Source organism: Lissotriton helveticus, chromosome 2_2 (assembly GCF_964261635.1).
Source record: "Lissotriton helveticus chromosome 2_2, aLisHel1.1, whole genome shotgun sequence".
In the NCBI taxonomy this organism is placed as follows: Eukaryota; Metazoa; Chordata; class Amphibia; order Caudata; family Salamandridae; genus Lissotriton; species Lissotriton helveticus.
Genome location: NC_136060.1, coordinates 144,950,405 through 144,977,714, shown reverse-complemented (window position 1 = coordinate 144,977,714; position 27,310 = coordinate 144,950,405). Strand labels below are relative to the sequence as shown.

The 27,310-nt window shown below is 43.4% G+C and overlaps 1 protein-coding gene across 1 annotated transcript in view; it reads left to right on the top strand.

Annotated features, from left to right (window-relative positions):
• The window catches only part of ATP10D (ATPase phospholipid transporting 10D (putative)), a 745,681-nt gene that overhangs the window by 202,633 nt on the left and 515,738 nt on the right, over window positions 1-27,310 (top strand). The window lies entirely within an intron of this gene.

Sequence of the window (27,310 nt, the reverse complement as noted above, 5' to 3'; positions counted from 1 at the left end):
GCTGGTCCGCCGCATGGATCGTTTGCTGAATACCGTAAAGGTGAGCCTACGCTTGGCGACATCCTCGCCGCCTTGCGCTCCTGGAGTGCTTCCGTGACCGCACCTATCGCTGGACTGGATGATGATCATTTTGCCGGGCCTGCTGAGCCCCCCCCCGATGTGTGCGGCTTCATCGCTGCTGTGTGCTGCTGGGACTTTCCTGGAGGTCGTGGACCCGGCGGCTGCCGCTTGTTTGGGTATACGGATACCCGCTGCTCTCAATCATCATGTGATTTCTCCTGTGCTGAGGGTTCGCCGGCCGGGTCCCGTCCGGACCGGTCTCGTTGGATCTCCCATTCCTTTTTTGCCTCGAATGGCCGAACGAAGATCCTGTGGTTGCTCCGCCGAAACGGCTTTCCTCCTATTGTCGGCGGAACAGTGCCTGCATTACCTGCGGTGGTTACCGTCTTTTCCTGTTCATCTGGGTCGAAATCGATATGACTTGTGTGGATTGACGATTGGACTCCCTGCTATTCGCCTCTGGTTCCTCATGATCTGGTTCCTGGTGCGTTGGATGCCTACGGCTTTGGATAGACGAGGACAGGGTTGAGATGAACTTGCCTCGGTGGACTATTATTTTGCGGTATGGTCGGATGATCCGTTTGTGACTGTATGACTATGTTCGATTCTCCTTAATGTTCCTGGAGCTTATCCTCGTAATTACTATCTTCCCGTGGGCACTGAGTGTGTTCGGACGGGGGGGTGGGAGCTGATGGTTTTGATTATGTGGCTCCTCTCCCGTCGTTGTCTCCCTATTTCCCCTTCTTCTTTTTGTCTTTGTGGTTCTTTCTTTACTTTTAACTCTTCTATATTTCGGGTTTCTAGTTAGGGCGACAGGCACGCTGCTGGGGGGTAGGCCATAGCCTTCTGCAGGGGTGCAGGGTGGGGTGTGCGGGGTGGGGGGGGTCTGTCATTTTGTTTTTTCACCCTCTTTTCCTTTTTTTGGTTCTATGGCTCTTATGTATCCCCTTTTTTCGGGACGCGGTGTCTGCATGTGGGCCCCCTGGGGTGTTTTTTGCAGCATGGGCCTTCTGGTCTCCCTGCCGTCACGGTTTACTACGCATCTATTACTCCTGTTACCACTGGTTCCCTGTGCCGGTCTATTTTTGAGTGCTTTGTTAGCCATGGGGCGCATGCTGTGATGCCGCGTTCTTTCTTCCCCCCTTTTTCCCGATGTCCTTTTCCTTTTTCCCTTTCCCCCCCCTTTTTTTTTTTCTTCCCTCCCCTGGGTTGTTGTAGCAGAGGGCTCTTTGTTTCGTAAGCCTATTTTCCGTTCTCTGTATCATTGTGTGTTCTCGTAGTGGTGGGTGGGCGCTGGGCAGCGGTTGCAATTGCTTACTAATGTGGGACTCATGTTCTGCCTTTGTTAAAATGTAACTGTTCTTTTTGAATTTTTCTGTATTCTGTATTACTGCTTGCTCGCGGCCCGCCACGGCCCTCTGGACCTTAATGATTGCCATCATTCTGCTATACCCCTTCTTCTATTATAAAATCAACCTTCTCTCATCCTGCTCGTGGTGGTTGCTCTGTTGCTTTTCGCCTTTGATTCCCGTTTGGATTACTGTGGTACCCTGCTGGAGCTTCTGTCCTGACCATTGTGCTTCTATAATTGTGGTGGCCGGCCCGATGGGTTGTAGGCCCGTATTTGTGAGCAATTTCTGCACAATAAAGGTTTTAAAAAAAAAAAAAAAAAAAACCCCAGACCTTACAGAACGCAGCAGCCAGACTCATCCTCAATCTCCCCAAACACACCTGTATCACCTCAAGAACCTCCACTGATTCCTCGTCCAGAAGAGATGACAGTTCAAGCTACTGACTTATGCCTACATAGCCCTACACGACCAGGGACCAGTTTACCTCAACAACCGCTTGAACTTCCATCAGCCTGCCGGACACCTGTGTTCCCTCTCGGTGGCCCTCGCTCACACCCCTGTCATCTGCCACCAGAGGCCGCACCGCCTTCTACCTCACCCTGAAGGACTAGAACGACTTGTCTCTCCACCTACGAACATCATCCTCCCTGGTGGAATTCAGTAAAGAACGTCATTCCTAGCTCTTTGACTGAGACCACCTACCCCTCAGCGCCTGGATACCCTCAGGGGTGAGGAGCAGTGCTATATTAAACTGCTCGATTGACCAATTGGTTGATACTATAGTTGGGCCATGGTTTGCTTTATTAAGATTGATAAAGTTTCTAAGATTGCTTCTTTTCCAGGCACGGAGAACAGTAATCCATGTTGTAAATATATCACACGTAGATTATGCTAATATCCTGTACCTGGGTCTACCTGACTGTCTGCTTATGAGTTTGCAGACTGTTCAGAACACAGCAGCCAGACTACTTTTAACAGTGCCTAGACGTCTGTCAAATGCTCCTCATTTGAAGGAGCTCCATTGGCTACCTGTTAAGGAGAGAATTCAATCTAATGGACTAGTCTCGGCTCACAGAGCTTTTCATGGCACAAGCCCCCACAACGTTTCTATTAGGTTACAGCGTTATCTGTCTAGAGCCCTCTGTTCGTCTGACGCCATTGTTGGTGCAAGGAGTAAAAAAGAGAAGTGAGGAGAGGTGCCATTCTCCTATCTTGCAGCTCAAGCATGGAACCAACTCCTGCTCTATTGCCTCAAGATCAAGGAGGAATATCCTGTTCGGAAAGCTGTGAAAACTTGGCTATTTGATCGGGTCTTTTGTCAAAGAAATATTTGTTGGCATTTTATAACTTATCACAAAATAAACTGGTGCATTGTACATCCAGATATGCTTGACGGCTGAACACGTTACAAGACCACAAAAAAGCAACATGCATCTATTGGTGTGTACCCCCCGCTGTATCACAGAAATCCTAAAGGAGTAAGCACAGTGTCTCCAAGAGCAAGAACGTGGAGCAGGTCCGTGGCGTCTCAAAACCTGATGTACATCTGACCTACTTTTACAAGAATAGTAGCTAGCCTCTTCAACTGTAAATCTGGAACAATCGAAACCAGACTCTTAAAAAACCTCGAACAACAAGAAGAAAAAAAAAGACCCCCCTCCTTGCATCCCCCCTCAACCCAACCCTGGTGGCGGCTATCCAGACCCAGCTAGGTTACAATCCTGTATGTTTTAAGGAAGATAAAATTGAAACCGGTGCATAGCTCTAACTGATGCAGGGCAGACAGCTGACGGCAGACCCTTTATGAGGAAAGTTATTAGTGGGCCTCATCGATATTCGAAATTTCTATAATCATCCCTGCATATATCGGCCATTCTTTCAAGGCACAAAAGCTTCCAGAGCCTGGATTGCCATAATGAGGTAGCAGGAGCTTCTTTTCTCTTCCAAACGGCCGCTATGGCTACTTTTGCAGCCCCGAGGTAGGTCCACATGATGGCCTTATCTGCTTTAGTTTGTTGGTTAAGGGAGGTGTCGCGGAGGCCAAGGAGGGTGTGTGCCATGGAGGTCGGAATAGGGTACCCCAGCATATCCTTAATTTGCGCATGGATTTCCTCCCAAAAAGGTCTGATTACTGGGAAGTCCCACCAAATATGTTGAAAATTACCTATCAGACCACAGCCCCTCCAACACATCAGGCGAGTTGGGACATATCTTTTTAAGCTTGGTAGGATAGAGGTATCAGTCCAACATTATTTTTAGGTGAGCCTCCCTCAATCCTATAGAATGGTTGAATTTCGGGATATCTGTCCATAGCCCTGCCCATTCAATATCTTGAATGTCCCGTTGTGTTGTGTGATAACGTATGAATTTCCTATTTCATGCCCTCACATAGGTACATTTCACATTGCCCTTACATAGGCATAGAAATCCAGTCCTTATTTAGGCATAGCCCATGCTACCCAAATACAGGCATGGCTACTTACATCCGTTCATCTACGTCATAATGACTTCTTGGAAAACCAGACTCTTGAACTTTAGGGACTTCCCCTTTACTGGATATTGATTTCTCCAAGAACTCATTTATTATGCATGAACATCTATTCCTTAGGGGTTCAATCATGACGTTCATATGCCCGACTTGTACGTCAATACTGGCATTCCTAAACACCTTCGAGGTATAAATATACCTTCACTTGCTATGGTAAAGCACTGTGTAGTTCTGTGCAGTTGGACTACCTAGTTGCACGACGTAGCTCGCCACAGCAAGTCCCGAAGGAAGTCCTCTCCCAAGCTGACGCACTGACTAGAAGCTGTCATTCTCGTGCCGAAAATCCAGCTCCAGTGTTTCTGACTCCCCTTGCGGGGTGTTGGGAAATCGAGTCCCGGGAAACCTCTCTCATTCTAAGGTATGGAACTGATTTGAACATAGAGAAACCTTCTTCTTCCCTCTTACTAGACTTAGGTTAGGTACACTGGGGTAGGATTCTTTTAGAAGCACCAGTTGAGTATTTTAGCCTGTGTTTATGTATGTATTTTTATATGTCATTGCAACAGATCATGCTGTTACAGTATTATTTTATGTTACTGTTTACGCTGTACGCATTATACTTCACATTCTGTCTAACAATTGTAGCAGCTCATATCTCTTGCATGAGAAAGAAGACTGTTCAATAAACCCCTTTTTATTGAAACACCTGTCTCTCTATTTCTGTGCAACTCTGTAGAAACCAAGCATGCACGATTGACTAAGTGAAATAGTTATCTATTGTTTCCACGACTCTGTAGATATTGTTCCGACTCTAAGGGAAACAAAGTTGTCATGTTTATGGGGTTGTCTGAGACTAATCCCTTCTTGTTCATTCGAGAAAGTTTCTAGTGACCTCTGAGTTAGTTGGCACACACAATTCAGTTTAATGTACTTGATAGAGATATACTGACCTCAGTCCTATGTCAAAACTATAGTGTATATTTTTCCAATGCGCAGAGTCTATTAGGATTATCGGAACTACATTACATGACTCCTAACGGTTTGGTAAGGCACTAATTTAACGCTAGATACTGAAGTAACTCGGTTGTGCTTTTCTCAGAGACCCCATACTCCTAATACTCCAATAGACGGCTGGAGTGGGTAAGGGATAATATCCACCATAGCCGAGTAGGACGAAAAATCCTATGTATTAGCTTTGTTAGTTTGTTCAACGTTGAAGGATACAGTGTTCCAAAATATTGTGCACCTTATCTTTGTTTCCTTGAAACTTGCTCTGCAACTTTCATTGAAATGGCTGACTAGGATAACGCCTCGACTGCAGCTACAGGCGACCACGCCAGCAGAGTTTTAAACGTTACAGGTTTTTCTGAAACAGACGTGAATGCTTTAATCATTCCTCCAAATTTAAGGAAATCCATCACTATAAAAGTTATAAAACATGGCCTATCGTCGAGAGGTGGTAGAGCAGTTTTTGTGATAGAGGCACATGAATATCACCAGACAGAGGTAATCTATTCATGGATAGTATTCCTAGAATCAAATCCAATAACACATTTGTTTCACTTTTACCAAGAAGATGATCCACCAGAGGAATATATTCCTTTCGAGGATATTGAAATTCCACTCGCTTACCAGGAGCATGAGCTCTGGTTTAAAGACGCCCTAAAACATTTAAATCACATTACCAGACTCGATCCACTAGGTAGACCAGGAGCTACTTGGTCGACCATAGTCAGCTATACACCTGACCCTGACGTTGAAGCAATGTCGGACAATGAATTACTTAGTAATACACAAAGATTAGTAGAATTATACAGTGAAAGCACACAAAGATTAGTAGAATTATACAGTGAAAGCACAACTGTCTGAAAGTCCTGAAAAGGTCTTTACTAAAACACTCCTACATCTTCTAAAAAGAAGTGGGAAAATAGCAAACAACCTTCCAAAGAACAGCGTTCTTATTCCCGAGGTAGGTCTCCTCAAAAGGAGCCCTCTGAAAGGAGGTATAACCTCAGGAATAGGGATAATTTGAGAAAACCTGACCGGTATCAAGATACACGTTCCTCTCGTACTTTTCAGATATCGTCACAGACATCCGAAAGAAGAGGATGATCAGAAAACAAAGAAGAACACATGAAGTGCAAAGACGATCAACACATTCAGAAAAGCAAACAAAAACCTCAATTCACCGAAAAGAAGGTAGCTAAAAATCAGACATGCCGAGGATCTTCAGGACACAACTCAAGAACAGAGAATGGGCTCAGACAATGGTGGACAGCGCAGCAGAAGTAACAATAGCTCGCCAAAACCTGAAGGGACTTCTGGAGACAGTGGACTTTAATGAGGACATTCAAGTTGAAACTGAAGGTACCAGGGTTAGTCCTCCATATAGGTTATATAAAATAACACTCCGGATGGAGGGAGACATACCAAAAAGTGAAAGCACTCTTTTGGGAGCAACTTTCTAAGGGTTATAATATACTTCGGGCTGAACAAGACTGGCCACCCGAATTTGTCAGGGAGGGCCCACATAGTGAAGACATCATTATGCCATCCTTCTCTAATCATATTCCAATACATTTAAAATACTCTTATGCCAGGAAATGGGCAGTTGCCCAAGCCCCAGCATTATATAAAAATCATGTAGGATGGGATGAGGATTCTCCTCACCATAAAATCCAGTAGAAAAATCAACCAACTGCACAAAGGCAGTACCCAGTTAAGCAAGAAGCTAAAAAACAGGTCAGGGAAATCTTAGATCAACTTGAATACCAAGGGGTGATAGAAACATGCCCCTCATTAATGAACAATCCTTTGTTTCCTGCATCCAAACCAGACAATACATATTGTCTAGTATTGGATTACAGACCTCTAAACTCTTGTTGCAAAACGTTTGAAGTGTAAAAATGCACACAGTACAGCATTAAGGAATAACATTGTGTGTAAAAAATATAAAACCACATTAGATATTTCTAACTGTTTCTTTTGTCAAAATATTGCACCTAAACGTAGGTATTTGACCGCTTTCTCAATAATGGGGAGACAGCGTCACTTCTGTCGTCTCCCTCAAGTATTCAAGATTAGTCCTGGGTTATTCTCAGCAAGGGTAACCGAGTTACTACAAATTTATGATGACGAGGCATTGTTATATGTTGATGATATGTTGATGATATCTATCTGACAGACGATGACCTGGATAGGCCCTTGAACAGGGTGAACACCATTATACTGGGCTTCGCCTCTGAGGGTTATGAATTCAATTTTAAGAAATCGAGAATTGCCCATCCCAACGTCCTTTTTCTAGGATATGAACTATCAAGTGAAGGTAAAAGCCTGGCAGCCAACTTTTTAGAAAAGTGTGCGCTGCTCCAACATCAAAAAACGCTGAAAAACTTACAGTTGATTCTTGGTTTCCTCAATTTCGTAAGAACTTGCATTCTAAACTACGCTGAAAGGGTTAAACTTCTCTACGAATAAATCAAACCTGATTTTAAAATTATTCATTGGGAAAAGGAACACACAGAAATTTTGCGTTCACTCCAAACAGACATGTTAGCAACTAAACATTTACAGTCACGCGTAAACTTATGCAATTTAGTGATCCGAATCATTCCAGGTCAATGCGGATTCACCTACTTAACTTTTAACGAGGGTGAAAAAGTACCAATTACATACAAATCACATTTGTACACACAAGCACAAATGAAATTCACTTCTACAGAAAAAATTCTGACAGCAGTTCAAACCGCTGTAGCAAGAAAGAGCTCTAGCACAGGGGAAATTCATTATGGTCGTAACTCCTGTACCTGCCTTAGAGGCACTGACATAAGCGAGCATTCCAAATGTTAAAACTTTACATCCGAGATGGATACAATGGGTTAATTCTGTTAGGGCAACTGATGTTGAATACGTTTTTGATCCCTTTTTAAAAACACAAGCATTTCTACAATACGAACAAGATTGTCCTCTGCCTACTGAAATTCTGCCTCTAGACCAGTATGAATGTATAATTTATACTGACGGATCAACACAACCCGCTACGGGGGGGGTAAACAACCTTATAGTGCTGCATGCGTGATCGTTAAAGGTCGTATGCGCAATGCCAAATTTAGACCTATGGTCACAAAACGACAATCTCTATGAGATTGTACAGCTCAGCGAGCTGAACTACAGGCATTCAAAATGGCACTTGAAAATACGGATCGCGAATTCCCCACACTCCTAGTGTGCGATTCTTTTCTATTGTGTTCAATCTTACAATGAATATTTACAGAATTGGCTTCAAAACGGGTTCAAAGATGCAAAAGGTGGCACAATCAAGCATAAAACGCTTTGGGAACATGTAGTTCGGTTGCGAAACGGACTACAAAACACTCATGTGATACACACGCCGAGTAATCAACGTGATGGCGCTCACGTTGAAGGGAATTCATTGGCTGATGAAGCTGCGAAGGTGGCTGTGCAATCTGCTTCCGTAGCTGCGATCACTCGTTCAAAAATGAAAATAGACAGTCAAATAATGCTTGCTGTCAATGCTACAAGCAAAGGCAGCGGTGCAGTGTTACCTAAAGGGTTTTCACTCTAATACTCATATATAACTGATACAAATAATATTCCGTTTGCTGGAATCCTTGGAGTGGGGGGTAGGGTAATTCCAAACATGGAACATAGATTAGAACTAACCCTAGCAGCACATGAAAGGCTCTCCTCTGCTCATGCAGGTGTTTCAGCCACAGTATCATTATTAAAACAGAGGTACTGGTGGCCAGGTATTAGGACATAAACCCGAAACAATGTTTTGGATTGTGAAATATGCCAGAAGATGAAAGTCTCAACTGTGAAACGTCCTGCGCAGACGCCCCAGTTAATTTCAGATAAACCATTAGCTTGCGTTTACCTGGACCATTGCGGTCCCTTACAAAGGGATTGTAACTATAAATATATCATGGTTGCAGTGGATTCGTGTTCAAGGTTCCTTTGGATGTGGCCTCGGCGCTCGGCTGACGCTCGAACTGTTATAAAAGATTTGCGAGTCTTTATCGGCACATACGCAATTGGCACGCTACATTCTGCGTTTAACTCTCGAGCTTACAAAGAGGCCATGGCAAGTTTGGGCGTTGCATTGCGGTACTCTAGTCCATTCCATCCTGAGAAATTCGGTTGTGGAGAGAAAAAAACGGGACATAAAGCAGTCTATAACAGCTAGGGTATTAGGTTGGGTGACGGGTGGGTCAAACATTTAATAAGTGTCCAATGTAGTCTTAACAACTTGCCAAGAAGTTCTATAGGGGGTATTATTCCATATGAGGTCCTATTTGGAACAAAATGTTGGTCTCTGACCTTGATTGTCACACATCAGTGGTGGAACAAAATAATTTTTATATCAAAGATCGTTTGGTTGTTTTACAAGACTTAAATGACTTAAATGAACTAAGAATGAAACAAACAACGTGTTCCTGAAGCCAACCATCACTGGGGAAAAACCAACCGTCCCAGCAAGGCCTGTCTGGACCCCAAAGCTTGGTGATCTAGTCAGAGAAAAGATCATGGACAAGAAGAAATTTGGGCCTTCTTACAGACAACCAGTACCTGTCTTAGCAATCCATGGAACAAGAACAGTGATACTGCCGCCCCTTGCTTGTAAAAAAGGAGAACCGATTTGTGTCCATCGACCTGATCAAACCACACTATGTGGCCGATACTAAGCAGTTGGCCAAGTGGACTCGGCAAATGTAGCAGACGCACTCTAGCTACAATCCAAGAGGTTCAAACTGAGAGACTCTTCACCATTGAAGAATCTGCAGTTAGAAAAGAAAGACTAAGCAATAAAGCTATGGAACTTGTACCTCTTGAGACCCAAATAACAGTTCGTCATGAAACACCCGTCTATCACGAAGTAACAAGTGATCAAGTGGTTCCAGTGATTTCAACAGATCTGGATGCAATCCCCACCATTGAAAGAACCTCCTCTGGCTATTTCATTAACACGTTTTCTGAGGATCCCAGCGAACCTGAAACTACGCCAGCAAAAAGAACGTTGAAAGATCAAACAACTGACTTTTTTCGTCACTTTGAAAAAACTTATCTGGTTTCACCATGGATTGAACTTTGGATTGTGTTGGGAATATTTTTTCTTCTACTTTGGTAATATCTCTGGGTATGCTGATAAATGGGAGGTATGTCAAAATGGACACAGCAAGTAAGAACGTCAACTTACTCCTCCAGCCACACAAATCATCCCATTGTGAACAAAGAGACTTGTCAGCAGTGAACATCACAGCCGTTCCTATATCTGATTGAATAGCTTGGGACAAAACAGAATTTGACATTTTTGGCCCTTCAGAGCTGTTGAAGATTCCACACTTATTCAAGATTTCATTAAGTGACTTTGTTTCATCTAGTACCTTTTCTGATGATTGGAACTTGGAGACTGTTAATAATATGATGCCAGATTTATAAATGTCTGAACAGAACAGGAAATACAAGTATGTTGACCAATACCAAACATATTTATTCTGCAATCTTTTATGCCCAACTGTCTAGACAGGGTTTGGACTTTTGGAAAGACAACATTGAGACAAAGGCTGTCTGGGGTACAAAAGAGTGGCAAGTGCAGAGGGTAGAAGCTTTGTTTAGAGCCTGTATCATCCCGTAGCAAATTGTTTTTGAATGACACTGTCCAACAAATGTCTTGCCTTGGGTTAGCCAAGATCAAAGACATGAACATTCCGTACATACCCACACCTACACCTGAGAGTGATAACACTTCAGAGGGGGAGGTCGACATACATACTATTTTGCATCACAACAGAACCGATCCAGATTGGAATAAATGGTTAATCTGGTTCACAGACACAAACCACTGTCAAGATAGATTCCTGAACAAAACACAAGGGTTTAAAATCAATAGGCCAGACCCAAGATATGTTCATCGACAGCATCCTGGAATAGTAACAACATACAGTGTAGGGAAACTCTGCCTTGATTGGCTACAGAAATCTACACTTGAGGATGTAAGGCAACACTTATCTTTACTTAAAGATGGCGCAGATCTTAGGGAATTCTTGTTAGGACCAAGAAAACCGCGTCAAAAACGTTTCATATATGCCGGTATGTATGCTGCATATAACGAAATATGGAAGATTATGCAAGCAGAGACTACAGAATGAATACGAGAAATTGATCGTATTAATTTTGAGAAATCTCTCTCCGTAGTTGACAATGGATTAACAACTGTTGTCCAGGATATATTCATTGGACAGCATAGTATCCTCTGCCATAGACCTCATGGAACAAGACTTGGTCATGTTGCAGCATGGTCAGTCTCCGCTACGTTCTATCATGCTATTAGGTTGGACGCTCCAAAACCTGCATTCAGGCTATGTGCCATGGCGTTTAATCAATGCTACGTCACTGTTTTCAGAATTCAATCTCACTGATAAACAGATGAAACTGGCACAAAGGAGAGCACACTATACTGCACTGAGCATTGAAAAACTGGAAAGATTGCCATTAACGGTAGCAGAAAAACCAGCTACTGAATGGATAATACATGGAACAATCACTCTGCCTCTTACAATTTTTCATTTTCAGTATTTCCTAAAACACATACCAGCAGGCAAATATGAAAGGTTGGGTAAAGAATACATCAAGACATCCTGGAATTTACCATACACACATAGATGTTGGAGTGGGGGTCGTAAAGTGTTCCTTAGCGGTTCAAACTGTGAAAACGCACTAAGCAGTTCTCTCCTTTGTTAGGGTATTCATTTTCAAGGGGCCTGTGATGGTTCCTCTAACAACTTGTCACCTGCAAGGTTCGCCAGCTGCGGTGATTGTTCCAATTTTTGGACAACTTTCAAAAGGAAGTTACCTCATGTTGAACGATCACAGCTGCTGTGGCATGTTGCCAGGTATTCCATATCTAGTAACTGTGTCATCCAGGGTCACTTGCTGTATGCAAGTATTGTTTCCAAAAAACAAAACAGTCTATGGTTGTGCCACTCACCTCTGCCAAAGAAACCTATGATCTACAAATTGCAAGGACTTCGGCTGAGATACATGCCCTTTTAAATACAAACTGCCCTATACATTTCTCAGAAATGTTGTCGTATCTTAAACATGTCTGATACAAGCAGTATTGTACATGTATTTAAGACCGTGTTTTCTGGACTGTTAGCACCTTTTCAAGCAGTCATCGGAATCATTCCAAACTTCGTGCACACTGTGTTTGGCGGACTGCCCCTCCTTTTGGGACTCGTTGCATGGATACTATTTTTGCTCCTACTGCTGCGGAATGGCGAGCCTAATCGCCAGCGACACCCAGTTCTCCATGGAGATCACTCTACTGGCGATGAAGTGTTGTGAGCGCGTCGTTCAAATTTTGGGGTTACTGTCATTCAGATCAATCTGGCAAGATTGCATCATATCTGTTCTACGCTGCCTGCTATGCGGAGAAGAATGTGTACTAGACACCTGTCTGACACTCCCATCAGTTATGTCAGTGGATGATGATACTTTGCTGGTCCCCGTAACGGCCCATGCTCTGTGTTGTCCCCAGTGGCTACCAATTCTGATGACTGCATTCATTGAGTTCTCACAGACGCAAATTACAACTGCTGAGGTACGAGAGGAAACATCAGGCGCACAGGTATCATCCGATTCGAATATTGCTGATGCGACCAATGCTGAAGGCGATGTTTCACATCTATGTGTGGTTAATTTTCCGTAACGAGGTAATCCAACTTTCGCCTACAATGGCAGACATCTTTTTGTCAAAAGGCATAGAAGATTTCATGTTTTCTCCCAGCCCTTGTAGTGTAGTTCCTATATTCCCAGTAGGCTCTGCGCATTGGAATAATATATACTGTAGTTTAGACGTAGGACTGAGTTCGACTGGGTCTCTACCGAGTATATTAAACTTAATTGTGAGTGCCAGCTATCTCAGAGGTCACTAGAAACTTTCTTGAATTCACAAGAAGGGATTAGTTTCTGACAACCGCATAAACATGACAACTTTGTTTCCCAAGAATAAGAAATCAATCTCTAGAGTCGCGGAAACAATAGATAGCTATTTTACTCTGTCAATCGTGCATGCTTCGGTTTACCAGAGGTGCTGAGAAAATTGAGAGATGGGCGTTTTCAATAAAAAGTATTTATTGAACTGTCTTCTTTCTCGAGCATAAGAAATGTACTGCTACAACTCTAATACTGGTTATAAAGTACAAGGTATATAATACGATAAGTATTATAAAGTAGTACTGTAAAAGCATGATATGGTTTCTAAGCCATAAAATACATACAGTGATAAAATAATGACTAAAAGTAGTCAACTGGTGCTTCTAAAATACGCCTACCCCGGTGTACCTAACCTAAGTCTAGTACAAGGGAAGAAGTACATGAGGTGTAGCTTAAGTTTAGTATTCTTTGCCAAGAATCTATCCCAAGAATTTCTCTTAAGGGTCTAATCAGCTCCATACCTTGGTATTAGAATAAAGAAGGTCTTGTATCTCTCTCTCAGGACTCGATTTCCCAGCAACCCGCAAGGGTAGCCTGGAAACACAGGAGCTGGATTTCTCGGCAGGAGAAAAGACTGCGTCTCTCAGTGCGTCAGCTGGAGGGTCTGCTTCCTTTGGCACTTGCTGCTGCAGGGCGTCGGGCAAGTAGTTAGTCTAACTGCTCCAAACCACCGCGTGTTTGTCTGGGCAAATGTAGGCATATTTATACCTTGAAGGTGCCGAGTTTGACGTATGATTGGACATAATAACGTCATCAAAGACTCAGTTCTTTGAAAACTCCATGATTTCCTAGATAAATTAGTATTCAGGCAAGGGGAAGTCCCTAGCTGCTGAAGGCGGGTTTTTCTAAGAAATCGTTGTTGATTCTCGGAACTTAGTGGAAGTAGCCATGCCGTATTTGGGCTGCATTGGCTTAGTCCAAATATGGTAATTATTTCTATGCCTATATAAGGATCGGGTAATTTATACCTATATATGGGCATGAATCTGGAAAATTACACTAGGGTCCTAGATTCCTACACAACACCCACTCCACGATATTAAGTTCAATAAAACTAAATGTATAAGCACTGAACATATCTAAGGCAGGTGTTTACAATCCCACCCAAAATACAAATTGCATTTGAAAGGTTTGTTCACATGAAATGAGTATAAACTGTATAGAAAAAATAAGTCTCAACCGATATGAAGCATAGTATGAGAGCATATATTCTAACATTTATGAAAGACTAAATTACATTCATGAAATGTCTCTTTAAGGTACATAAAAAAAAAACCAGTTGAGACTGTCCCATAGCATATTATTTCAACTGTTTCGTTTTTTAGGACAAGGCCAAATATTGTCATTAGGAAGTTTTTCAAAAGAAATCTAGTTCTCTAAGAATAGTTCTACTTTAAGCAGATTACTCCGTGTCAACAAGTTCTATTCTGGAAAAAGTTCAATATGTTAGACAGTTTGTTTTTGAAAAAACGAAGGCCGAATTTTAGAGTTCAGGGAACTCTGTGTGAATTAATCAAAAGTTATTCTCGGTGTCAGGAGAAAACATCAGATCGTCTAGGCTGGTAAAGAAACCGTCTACCATAGTAGGGAAAGTGGAACCACTTCATTTAGCAAGTCGAATGTGCATAGATGAGGATCATAGTCGTCAGCGTTTGATGCATCATCAATGTCCGCAGTAGGTGGTACCTGTGTGCCTGTAGTGTCTCGTATCTCACCCTCAGTTAGACTTGCTGGTGAGACCTCAATGAATGCCGTCATCAGAATGGGCAGCCGTTGGGGGCAACACGATGCATGAGTCGTTACCGGACCTAGCAAAGCGTCAACATCCGAAGGCAGGACTGATGGTAGTATAAGAAAAATGTCCAACATGCATTCCTCTCCGCAAAGCAGGTATTGCAGAACGGGTAAGATGCAATCTTGCCATATTGGTCTGAACGAAAGGAACCAAGTGTGTTCAGATGCCTTAAACGAGCCAAGCCAAGAATCTGTGTAATTCTCTCACGATACCTCATGGCAAGGAGGGCTTGTTCCATGGTACTCTGGGTATCGCTGGTGACTGGACTTGCCATATCGGAGCAGAGGGAATAAAAATATAACCGAGTGCACGGAATTTGGAAAAATGCCAAGGACTATTTCAAATGGCGCTAACAGTCCCGAAAAAATCGTCTTAAATATATGTGCGATGCCACTGGTATCAGACATATTTAAGATTTGACTTAACATTTCTGCAAAATGTACTGGGCAGTTTGTTGATAATAATCTCTGCATAAGTCCTTGCAACTTGCAGATCATACGTTTCTCTAGACGAGGTCAGTTTTTTGTAAAAGAATGACTTACATTCTGCTTAAAGTATCAATTCGTATAGAGGAGATATTTAGTGAAGGCCATAACGCCGTCTCCCTTTCTGTCTTGCTCTTTGGATACAATACTTGCATACAACAAGTGACCCTGGATGACACACTAACTAGATACGCTTTTCCTGGCAACATGCCACAACAGCTGTGGCCATTGAGCATAACGTAGCTGCCATTGGATAGCTGCCTGAAAATTGGTTCTATCACTGTGGAGCGTAAACCGTGCAGGTGGCATGAGAGGTTATTTGCAGAACCTTCGCAGGCTCCGTGTACATTAATGCCTTGGCACCAAAGTGTACCACTTGGTGAGTTCTTTCAATTTTTACCACTAAAAAATACCTCCTTTCCCCCATTCCAACATTTGTGTTTGTAAGGTAAAGTCCAGGTCGACTTAATGTATTCTTTACCCAACCTTTCATACAGGCCCGCTAGTATATGCTGTAGACAATACTGAAATTGGAAAATCCTCACTGGTATCGTAATGGTGCCATGTATTATCCATTCAATGACTGGCTTCTCAGAAACTGTCAATGGTAATCTTTCCAGTTCCTCAATGCTCAGCACCGTATAGTCTGCTCCTTTTTGTGCCAAAGAGATTTTTTTATCTGTAAGGTTAAACACAGTAAACCATGACGTGGTATTGATTAAACGCCATGGCACGTAGCTTGAACGGAGATTTTGTAACGTCCAGCCTAGCAGCATTTTAGAACATAATTGAGACTCGCCATGTTGTAACATTAGCAAGTCTTGCTCTATTATGTCAATTGCAGAGGATACAATGCTGTCCAAAGAATATATTCTGGAGGACAGAGTCGTTAACCCGTTGTCCACTACAGAGAGGCTTTTCTCTAAATTAATACGATCAATTTCTCGTATTCTTTCTGCAGTTTCCATTTGCGTTATTTTCCATGCTTCGTTGTAAGCAGCGTATATGAAACGTTTTTGCCGTGGTTTGCGAGGCCCCATTAAGAAATCTCGCAAATCATTGCCTTCTTTAAGTAAAGATAAGTGTTGTTTGATTTCTGGAAGTGTAGATTTATGTAGCCACTCAAGGCATAGCTTTCCTACACTGTAAGTAGTTACTATCCCTGGATGTTGTCTCTGGGAGTATCTTGGATCTGGCCTATTCACTGTGAACCCTTGTGTTTTGTTCAGGAATCTATCTTGACAGTTATTCGTGTCTGTGGGCCAGATTAACCATCTTTTCCAATCAGGATTAGTTCTGTTTTGAATTAAAATCTGTTTTAAGCCTACCTCCTCATCCGCAGAGTTATTGGTGAGGGCTTTGGTATGGATGGTTTGTTTAAATCTTTTATCTTAGCCAGGCCAAGACAAGAAGTTTGTTGAACAGTGTCATTCATTGTGGAAGAGGTGTGGCGCCGCGGCCAGGGCGACTGACGCTGGAATCTGGGGATCAGGGTTCGATCCCCGGCTCCGGCGGCAGGTCAGCCCAGCACCATGTGACTCTGGGCAATAGCTCGCTTAATCTTCCCGACGGCCCCCCAGCGCCTAGAGACCCTTACGGGTGATTGTGCGCTTTACAAATGTGGACTTTATTTAAAAACATTATTTGTTCTGGTATAACGCAGGCCCTGAACAAGGCTTCTAAACCTTGCACCTGCTAATCTTTTGTGCCCCAGACAGTTTTTGTCTCAATGTTGTCTTTCCAAAAGTCAAAACCTAATGTAGACAGCTGAGCATAAAAGTTTGCAGAATAAATTTGTTTAGTATTGGTCAGCATTGTTTTCATTCCTGTCTTATTCTCATTTTTAAAATAAAACGTTTCTGTATTTGTAACATTAAACACTGAGAAGTATGGGAATTTTTCATAAAATGTTTTTGAGCTGCCCTTTGGACAATGTCCCATTGATTGTAATCAAAAACATTTCTAGGGTTTGCAGATTTATGAAAATAATGGTGACCATAATGATTAAAACAATACATTTGTTCATAATCTGATGAACCTTCTAGGTATTCATGTTCGGTAAATTTAGCTGACATTTCTAAATCTGTCATCATGTTATTAACAGTTTCAAAGTCCCAATCATCAGAAAATGTGCTGGGTGAGACAAAGTCACTCAAAGAAACCTTAAACTGGTGTGCAATCTTCAGCAGTTCCACCGGGCCATAGATGTCCTAATCAGTTCTATTCCATGCTATACCACCAGGTATAGGAACGGCTGTGATGTTCACTGATGACAGGTCTCTTTTTTCACGATGAAATGATTTGTGAGGTTTCAGGAGCAAGTTGATTTTCCTACTTGCAATGTCCATTGTACTGTATTTCCCATCTATCATCCTTCCCAAACTTAACACAAGTATGAGCCAAAGCAGGAGAAAAAGTACACCTACCACAATTCAAAACTCAACCCATGGTGAAACCAGATATGTTTTCTCAAGTTGATTAAAGAGTTGTGTTATTTTTTCTTTGAACATTTTATTTGCTGGCGTTGCTTCAGGTTCACTGGAATCATCAGAGAAGGTATCAAAGTTGATGAAATAGCCAGAGGCAGTTCTGTCAATTGTTGGAATAGCATCAAGATTGTTAGGAAGCGTTGGAGCTGCTTCTTCCTTTGTCATATTTGTATAGTCAGAGGCTACATCATTGTAGACAGGTGTTTCTTGACGAACTGTTATTTGGGTATCCAGAGGCACAAGTTCCATGGCTTTGTTGCATAGTCCTTCTTTTCTTACTGCAGGTTTATCAAAGGTGATAAGTCTTTCAGTTTGAACCTCTTGGATTGTAGCAAGATTTGGTTGTCTGCTACATCTTGGGAGTCCACTGGGCCTACTACTTATTATTGGCCACATGATGTGGTTTGACCAGGTCCATAGACACAACTCTGTTCTCCCTTTTACCAGCAAGGGGCGGTAGTAACCCTGATCGTGTTCCATGGATAGCTAAGACAGGTACTGCTTTTCTGTAAGAAGGCCCAAATTCCTTCTTTACCGCGATCTTTTCCCTGACTAGATCCCCAATCTTTGGAATCCAGACAGGTCTTGCTGGGACACATGGTTTTTCTTCAGTGGTCGTTTGCTTCTGTATTGTGTTATTCAGACTTCTTCTTGTGTCATTAAGTCCTGTGAAACAGCCAAACGATCTTTGACATCAAAGGGTTTTTGTTCCACCACTGAAGTTTGACAATCGAGGTCTTCGATTATCTTTCTAGCACCAAACAGTAATTCATATGGAGTGATTCCCCCTAGAGAATTTCTTGGCAGATTGTTAAGACTACGTTTGACCCACCCATCACCCGAACCTAATACCTTAGCTGTTATGGATTGCTTTATGTCACAGTTTTTTCTTTCCACTACCGCATTACCCTCCGGATGGAAGGGACTAGAATATTGCAATGCAACGCCCAAGCTAGCCATGGCCTCCTTGTAAGCTCGAGAGCTAAACGCAGGACCCTGGTCAGAATGTAGCTTGCCGATTTGCGTGCTTGCCGATAAAGACTCGCAAATCATTAAAACAGTTCTGGCGTCAGCCGAGCGCTGGGGCCACATCCAAATAGATCTTGTCTTAATAGTTGTGGGACCGCGTACGTCTATGGCGACGTCTGCCTTTCGAAAGCCTGATGCTGTCTAACAATGGTGTCTAGACTGGGCTGGCCATACTGTAGTCAGGTACCTGGTGGTTTTCAAAGCTATGATCTTTGTAACAGGTGTCACAGTTAATTCCGAATTTGTGAACATCGAAGCTCATTACCGGCCACCAGTACATCTCTTCTAATTCTATTAGAGATTCTAAGATCCCTTGATGTCTCAGGCCCTCTCCCATATGTGCTTCGTGAACAAAAGCACCTCTCTCGTTCCTGTTTGGAATTACTGTCCCCCACTCCAGAGATTCAAGCAAAAGGAATGGAGTTTGCATCAATTATGTATGTATTACAGAGTGGATAGTTTACAGGTAAGGCTGCATCGCTACCTTCCATTGAGGCTTTGACTGCTAGCATTGTTTCACCGTCTATTACTCTTTTAGAGCGAGTGATTGTAGCTACAGAAGCCGTTTGCACAGCTGCCTTTGCGGCTTCATCAGCCAATGAATTCCCTGTAACTTGAACGCCATCACCCTGATGACTCGGTATATGTATCACATGAGTCTTTTGTAGTTCTTTCTGTAATAGAACTACTTGTTCCCAAAGCATTTTATGCTTAATTGTGCCACCTTTTGCATTTCTGAAACCGTTTCGAACCCAGTTCTGCAAGTGCTCGTTGTAAGATTCGACGCCGAAATACGAATCGCACACTGAGTGTGGGGAATTCGCTATCAGTATTTTCAAGCGCCATCATGAAAGCCTCTAGTTCAGCTCGCTGAGCTGTACAGTTTCCGAGTGATTGAGTTTTTGTGACCATAGGTCTAAATTTACCTTTGCGCCAGTGACCTTTAACAATCGCGCACGCAGCACTATAGGCTTGTTTACCCCCAATTACAGGCTGTGCTGATCCGTCTGTATAGATTATACATCTGTAATGTTCTAGAGGTAGAATCTCGGTCGGCAGAGGACATTCGTATTCGTATTGTAGGAATTCTTGGGTCTTCAAGTAAGGGTCAAAGACGTATTCAACGTCTGTTGCAGCAAGAGAATTAACCCATTGTATCCATCTCGAATGTAAAGCTTTAGCATTGGGAATGCTTGCTTTCGTCACTGCCTCTAAGGCAGGTGAAGGTGTAACGATCATTATGCGTTTACCCTGTGCGGGAGCTCTCTTTTTTGCTACTGCAGTTTGAACCGCTGTCAGATTTTTTCTGTAGAAGTGAATTTTATTTCAGCTTGTGTGTACAAGTGTGATTTGTATGCTATTGGTACCTTTTCACCTTCATTTAAGGTCAGGTATGTGAATCCGCATCTCCCTGGGATGATTCGGATCACAAGATTGCGTGTATTATCGCGTGTTTCTAAGTGTGTTTTTGCTAAGATGTCTGTTTGCATTGAACGCAAAATTTCTGTATGGTTTTGAGTCCAATTTGTTGGTTTGAAATCAGGTTTGATTAGTTCGTAGAGAGGTTTAACCCTTTCTGCGTAATTTAAAACATAAGTTCTTCCGAAATTCAGGAAACGTAGAATTGACTGAGTTTTTCAGTGTTTTTGGAAGTTGGAGCAGCGCACATTTCTCTAAAATGTTTGCTGCAAGGCTTTTGACTTCACTTGATAACTCATATTCCAAAAATAGGACATTGAGATGGGCAATTTGTGATTTCTTGAAATTGAATGTATACCCTTCAGAAGCAAACCCAAGTATTTTGGTGTTCACTCTTTTCAAGTGTACGTCCAAATCATCATCTGTAAGATAGATGTCACCAAATAGGATAATGCCTCATCATCGTACATTTGTAGTAACTCTGTTACTCTGGCTGAAAATAACCCTGAACTATTGTTGAATCCTTGTGGGAGACGGCAAACTTGTCGCTGTGTCCCCATAATTGAGAAAGCGGTCAAATGCCTGCTTTCAGGTGCATTGTTTTGACAGAAAAACCCATTCGAAATATCTAATGTGGTTTTATATTTTTTACACACAATGTTATTCATCAGTCTGCACTGTGTGCATTTTGTACTGCAAATGATTTGCAACAGGAGTTTGTGTCTGTAATCCAGAACTAGACAATGTGAATTGTCTGGTTTGGAGACAGGAAACAAAGGATTGTTCATTGACGGGGTGCATGTTTTAATCACCCCTTGGTATTCAAGTTGATTTAAAATCTCCCTGACTTGTTTTTTAGCTTCTTGCATAACTGGGTACTGCCTCTGTGCAGTAGGTTGATTTTTTTTTAACTGGATTTTATGGTGAGGAGAGTCCTCATCCCATCCTGCGTGCTTTTTGTATAATGCTGGCCCATTTTCTGGCATAGGTGTATTGTTTATGAATTGGAATGTGATTTTAGAAGGCTGGCCTAATTATCTCTTCGCCATGTGGGCATTCCCTGACAAATTCAGATGGCCAGTCTTGTTCAGCTAGAAGAATGTCATAACCCTTGGAAAGCTTATCCCAAAAGAGCTTTTATTTTCCTAGTTATGTCCCCCTCCATCCGAAGTGTTACTTCATATAACTTGTGGGGTACACTAACCCTGGTGTCAGCAGTTTCAACTTGAATGCATTCATTCAAGTCCACTGTCTCCAGATGATCCTTCAGGATCTTGCGAACTATGGTTACTTCTGCTGCGCTGTCTAGCATTGTCTGGGCCCACTCCCCGTTCTTGAGTTGTGTCCCAGAGATCCTCGGCATGTCTGATCTTTACACTTGCTACCTTCTTCTTGGTGAATTGAGTTTTCCTATTTTTAGGAACGTGCTGTTCGTATTTGGACTTAACGAGTTCTTCTTTTTGTTCTGATCGTCCTCTCCTCCCGGATTTCTGTGAGTAAGTCTGAAAGGTACGAGAGGAATGTATATCAGTATCTTGATATCTATCAGGTTTTCTTAAGTTATCCCTATTTCTGAGGTTGTACCTCTTTTCAGAGGGCTCCTGTTGTGGAGACCTACCTCCCCGTTGGGGAGATCTTCCTCTGGACTGAGAACGCTTCTCTTTAGGAAGTGTCTGTTTAGTATTTTCCCACTAATCTTGGACTCAAATAATACGTCTAGGGCACACTGGCAACAATATCCTACTTGGCATTAAAATCATTAAAGGCCAAACTTCCCGATCTCACACTCAAACCTCTCCTTGAAATCCTGCGTGCCAAACTACAACCGACTCTTATATACGGTAGCGAATCACTTCATGGAAAGGATGCCGCATTGCTGGACACAGTAATAGCCAACTCATTTAGGGCTATTTTTAACCTTCCTAAATATCTCTCCTGCTCAGATTCGACTAGAATTCGGCATCCTCAAACAAACATTAGAAAGGCGGAGTGTGTACGCAGCCAGCTGGCATAAGATTTGCACTGCAGAGGCTGGCTCCTTATGCTCTAACGTATGGGAAGAGTTACTTCGGCATCGCAATTCCTTGCCGAGAGACTATCTATATGAATCACTCTAAGTTCTAGGCTTGATCGATATCTGGGAAACATCAATAGATCTCTTGTCTTTTGTTAGAAAGGCGATCCCGGGGGAGGCAGAAGATATCTGACTGACCACCCCTAGGTCCACCCCTCTGTCTAGTTGTAGCCGAGCGTTATCGAGAGGCCTCTTGGGTGAGTGTCCTCCCCTAGGATCGTACAGCAGAGTAACCACACCACTACAAATGGACACCACACAAGAGGATGAGTTCTTAGGCTTTATCAAGAATAAAGGTTGCTTGTCTGAAGCGATATGTACAGGCAGATCGAGGGATCTGAAAAGTCTCGTAAATAAGGGACAGGGTAGCGGGACAGTCTCAGTACTGGTGAAGGACGAGATACCCTGCGCACAGCTCTCAATCCTCGAGCCGGGGGGTTCCGAGAGGTCGAGTCGCGGCAGCGCCAGCAGAACTCGACAGATGGTCTTTAACGGACAGGGGGCCGCGGCAGCACCAGCAGGCCTCGAGATGGTTTCGGCGAAGATGGGCCGCGGCAGCGCCAGCAGGCTCCAAAGATGGTTCAGCTAAGATGGACCGCGGCAGCGCCAGCAGGCTCCAAGGATGGTTCAGCTAAGATGGACCGCGGCAGCGCCAGCAGGCTCCAAAGATGGGTTTAGGCTTCAGGGTAAGAAGTTCTTCTCGGGTCAGCCGCGACAGCGTCAGCAGGGTTCTTGACTCCAGGATACAACTGGCGTCCTACTACAGGGCTGGCCCAGATATAGGACTGGAGTCCTTTGATGTCCGGACCCTCGCGCCTGGGGGTCAGAGGGGCCGGGAAGGTGGTGTCCAGACACCCAGCAGGGGGGTGGAGCCAGCGCCCAGGGAGGCCGGAGGGCGATCGATACCAGGCGTCCGGGGACGGCTGGAGGGCCATCGAAACTCCCCTCTTCTTGGATCCGTTGAGTGGCCACTCTACCACCCGGGGAGATCTTGGTGCCTCGATGTCGGGGCTTCGCTGGGGCCTTGGCCGGGGCCGAGGCCACGTGCTCGGGACGTGATGGGCCCAAGATGGAGTCGGGCCTGTAGGGGTGATCCGGAGTGGTAGCCGGACCGGCAGTGGTGGGGCGTGCAGGGTACGCCATGTTCCAGGGGGGAGAGCCGTGGTTTGCCAGGGTGGTTGCTCTCGTCGGTAGCTCGTGTAGGGTCGTGCCCAGGGGGTGACCGTGGCTCGATGGAGGGCCGATGTCGTCCTGGGTCCGGCATGCGGGAGGGGTAGGACCACGCCATGAGGCCGGGTCCAACATCTTTCAAAAAATTAGCCAAAAAATCAGCATGTATTATTTCAGCGATTGAAGACAGGAAGAACCTAGCAAATAGAGCACATGGATGGATAACGCTGGGTGATTATGGAAAAATACAGTCACAAGCATACCTCAACACTGGCATGAAAATAAAAGTTAAAGAAAAGTTCCTAAAACTACACCTCGGTGTAATATCCATACTGCCACACCTTCCTCCTTAGGAGAGAAATAACCCTTCACAACAGTGTTGCCTGTGCAAAATCGGCAAGGAGGACATCGTCCATGTGATTTGCATCTGTTCTAGACTAAAGAACCTGAGGTTCAACCTCCTACGACCATCCTTTAAACTACATGCCGTTCGGACCTGCAGGCAGTCAAACTGTGCTTCACCACCAGCAACACCAAATTGAATTGCCAGATCGTGAAGTTCTTCGACTTAACAAGAAAGAGACTTAACAACGTTTGACGAACATTTAAGGCCCTGAGGATAACCATGAACTGATCCCAACAAATCTCGTATTTTTTTTTTTAAAACATGTGTTTATTGGTTTTACAACATGGAAAAGGAGCAGCTGTCCACATATATAAAAAGTCCATTATCATTTTCAGTATAATAATCCGGTCACGACTATATCCCTGCACATTCTCATTTCTGGTAAGAATTAACAATCTAAGATACAACAACCCCCCCCCCCCGCTTAATCATCTCCAGAGTCGTCATCATCATCAGTCATCATGAACTATATCAGCAATAGGTTCGCATATGTCACCCCTATAAGTGTTCCAGGCCACTCAGAGCTTTGTCCATTTCCCCGGGCAATTCCTGTTTACATATACTGTTCTTTCCGTGATCATTGTGGCATCCATGTCCCCACACCAAGACTCTAATGATGGTCGGTCAGTGGCTCCCCATTTTTGTGCTATGTTTCGTTTTGCAACCATGAAGCCCAGTGTTGCCCAAATTTGACCATGTCTCGTCAGATCATTTGGTTCCCATATGTTGAGAAGGCATCTTCTAGGCTCAGGTAGCAAAGAGACACGTAGGGTCTGGGATATCGTGCAAAGGACTTTGTGCCAATAATCCATTATAAATGGACCGTCCCAGACCGTATGGAAAAAGGTACCCTCCTCCCCACAGCCGCGTAAACAATAAGGGTGTTGTGTTCTGCCAATTTTATGGAGTGTAGGCCTAGTGAGGTAGGAACGGTGAAGAATTTTTTTTGTTGCACCAACCTGAATCTGGCTGGGATTCCCACCTCTCGGGGCGAGGCCATAGCCTCCTGCCATTCTGTCTCGTCCATGTCTTGAATATTCGCTACCCATTTACCTTTGAGGGATGTTGTGGGATCAGGAATATTGTTGAGCAACTTGCGGTATGTGAGTGATGTGGTACGTTGTTGCATAAAGTCTGTTAGGAGTCTATCCTCCAGGGGGGAGGCCTCGGGTACCTCGGTGCCCGGTGGTAGGAGTGTCATGAGAGCGTGTCGGATTTGTAGGTAGCGAAATGTTTCAGTGGGTGCAAGTTCGTACTGTTGCTGCAGTCTATCGAAGGGAATGACCGCTCCTCTTTCCCAGAGGTTGCCCACTGTGGAGCTACCAATGGCATCCCAGTGCCGGAACCCCTTGCTATTTCGAAGTGTGCCAAAGTGTTTCGAGTCCCAGAGTGGGGTAATTTTGGTAATGACACCTTTCCAGCCAAGACGTGCCTGCGCTAAGTACCATGATGTGACTGTGTGTCGTGTTGGGCCTTTTAGCGACTGCACACTTTTTGGGTTGTATAGGGCTGCTAGCATAGTGTCCGTCCCGAGTTGCGCTCGATCGGCCATGAATGCAGGGTCTGTGTGGGGGCCGTGAAGCCATTGGTTAATGATCTTAAGATGAGCCGCCCAATAGTAAAATTGGACATTGGGGAGTGCTATACCGCCATCATACCAACTACGATGAAGCTTTTTCTGCGCAATGCGTGGTGGTTTGTTACCCCAGAGTAGTGTGGACACTAGCGCCGCCACCTGTTTAAAATAGCGTAATGACACTGAGAAGGGTGTATTTTCAAGTGCATATAGGAAGCGAGGCAGGGCCATCATTTTAAATAATGCTGCTTTCCCTAAAAATCTCGTATTTTTAATCTAATTTGATAAATTTAAGTACAAATGGTTTTTTAAAATGTTCTTATTGGTGTTTTTATAATTTTGTAAAGATTTTAATTTATCATGTACAAATAAACATTACTTACTTACCACTTCTTTTTAGGGGTAGTAAGATTATTTTTAATAAAAAAAAAATCTGGATTTTCTGTTAGTTGGGATTTTAATGGCTTCCCACCCAAACTATCTCTACCTAGTTCTTCATAAGATTTTTCAATAATTCTTGTAAGCTCATTCGGTTGGTCTGTTATATCTGTTTCTTTTAGCTTTTGACGGTTTGCCACGGATGCTGCTTCACCTTTGATGTTGGCTAATAGTATAGCCGAGACCTGTTTGAAATCTTTTAATAATTTCATACCAAGGTTTAAGGCGGGTTCTGGCCCGTATTCATTTTGAATCTATCTCAGAACGTCTGGTATTACCGCCATGGACGGAACATAATGTGTTTTTGTGTAGATTGAAGCAAAGACTGTACCCCAAGTGTCCCCGTCCTCCACGTGTGGTGCAATCCCCATTGGTAAACAGATTGTCAGAATCCTGTGTTTCTCATGAGGTGTACTACCAGGGAATACTGCCCCACTTTGAGTAATTTTTTGAGCTAACCAGAACGGAATTTGTTCCCTCTTTGCGGGCAATTTACCAATGACTGACTGTATAGTCTGTGGTGTGATTTTGTTTGTGTTCCCCTGGTGAGGGGTGTGCTGTGGAATCCTTACAGTAGGTTGGACTGTTAATGTCCGCATGACACATTGAACCAATTGTCTATGTATTTTAATTAACTGTTTTAGCTGTACTAACAGTTCTGGACCTGTCATGTTTTCAATGTCAGGATGTGGTGTATAGCTGTCTAGTACCGGCCATGTCGCTCCTGGTCTACCTAGTGGACCGAGGCTGGTTATGTGATTTTCATGTTGTAGGGCGCCTTTAAACCAGAGCTGATGCTCTTGGTAAGTTAATGGAATTTCAACGTCCTCGTGAGGAATGTATTCCGTTGGAGGTTCCTCTACTTTGTAGTAGTGAAACTCGTGTGTTCCTGCATCAGCTGGAGGAAAGTGAATCCATGAATAGAATACTTCTGTTTGCCGATATTCATGTGCCTCTATAACAAAGATTACTTTACCACCTCTCGATGATACTCCATTGTTTGAGTTTGTAAGTTATAGTTTTACTTGCATTTATCGGCATGATTATAGTATCCGGTTTATTCTGTAGGAGATTTCTGTCATCTAAAACTGCTTGAGCTGCAGCTAATTCTACGTCACTATTTATTATTTTGTTGACTGAAGAGTTTTGCAGAACAAGTTTCAAGGAAACAAAGATTAGGTGCACTATATTTTGGGACACTGTATCCTTCAACGTTGAACAAACCAAAAATCTAATACATAGGATTTTCGTCCTACTCAGTTTTGGCGGATATTATCCTTTCACCCACTCCAGAAGTCTATTGGAGTATTTTACGGGAAAAAGGGGTCTGTGTGAAAAGCACGACTGAGTTACTCTAGTATCTAGCGTTAAATTATCGCCTTACCAAACGTTGGGCGCCATGTAGTGTAGTTCCTATATTCCCAATAGGCTCTGCGCATTGGAATAATATATCCTGTAGTTTAGACGTAGGACTGAGGTTGACTAGGTCTCTACCGAGTATATTAAACTTA